Source organism: Coenobita brevimanus, chromosome 95 (assembly GCF_032717465.1).
Source record: "Coenobita brevimanus isolate Jiangsu-jjx chromosome 95, ASM3271746v2, whole genome shotgun sequence".
In the NCBI taxonomy this organism is placed as follows: Eukaryota; Metazoa; Arthropoda; class Malacostraca; order Decapoda; family Coenobitidae; genus Coenobita; species Coenobita brevimanus.
The window spans coordinates 34241977-34243496 of NC_137048.1; positions in this window are offsets into that span (position 1 = coordinate 34241977).

Here is a 1520-nt window from a genome sequence, read left to right on the forward strand (position 1 = left end):
GTCTTGTGGAGCTGTCTTACTGGGGTTCACGAGTCTATGATTCCAATAATATTTCGTGTACTTCCAGGGAAAGCTTTAATGCATACCACAGCGTGAGTACGCTAATGATCATTATAACGCAACTTAAAAACTTCAATGAAAGGTTGGCTGATTTGATAATTTACAAAATTTCTCATAAGAGATTGCGAAGGTAGGCATCATTATTCATTTTAAAACATCTTGCAGTCACCAATGGTTTTTGATTTCTCAAAAAAGAGTTCAGTAGTCTCTGGAGGAGCTAACTAAGGCGCTTAGACCTCATACGATGCTCTTGCTTCTAGTTTCACGAACATGTTATCATGCTGTATATATTACTTTCCCTTGTGCAGACGATGAAGCAAAAGAAGCGGAATGTTTGAAAATTAATCGACGGACTGGCGTTTACTAGTAAGATTTTATTGTATGAAACTGACATCAGTCTTCTTTACAGACGATATTCAAAACATGAAACAAATTGAATTTAAATGTGTAAAAAAGCCATGGCTTGTAGAATGGAAGGATAAATACTTTGAGTTTGGGACTTCCAGCGTTGGTAATGAATAACAATTTAGGCCTATATGTCTATAATAAAGTAAGGCTGTGTATGTGGATTTACCTAATTGTATTATACAGGATCTGAGTGTTGTTTATTTCACGCGATCGGCAATAGACGTACAAACTAAATTCGTTTTGCATTAGGTCGGGGTAAGTCCAGGGAACGTAAGTAAAAAAAAAAAAAAAAAGAATACTATCGCGCGCGATGCAAAGGCGCGAATTTGTCGGAAATTGAGACAAGCGAAAGTAATTTTTTCGGTTTTTGGGTCAGAATTGGTCATTGTGGGCACAATAACGGTATGGAAACAAAGATAATGTTATTTGCAAACATTTTGTGATGGAAAAGCTATTAATTAGTCCCACAAATTTTCCTGGGCAAGCACTAGTACACACACACATACACACACACACACACATATATATATATATATATATATATATATATATATATATATATATGTATCTTGTGTGCGGTGTGTCGGGGAGAGCATGTGGATATTGCTGGCGAGTGTATGGAAGAGTTTTGTTATTTGGGAGACATGCTGTATGCTGGAGGTGGGGCAGGAGCTAGCTTTGTGACTAGAGTGAGGAGTGGTTGGAAGAAGTTCAGGGAGCTGTTGCCTCTCCTGATGCTGAAAGGGCTCTTCTTCCATGCTAATGGATCTTTGTAATGGAATGTTAATGGTGTATTGCTGTTTGATGATGAGACTTGGGCTGTAAAGGAAGAGGATATTTGCAGGCTCAAATGCACAGAAATGACAATGATTAGGTGGATGTGCAGTGTGTCCTTCAGTGCAAGGCCTGGGGGGGCCAGGTTTACGATGGAAGAGTTGAGAGGTAGAATGGGACTGAAGTGTTGCGATGAGGAGAGGTAGACTGAGATGGTTCGGGAATGTGGAGAGGATGGGGGATGATAATTGGGTGCAGAGAGTGAGAAGTGTTAGTGT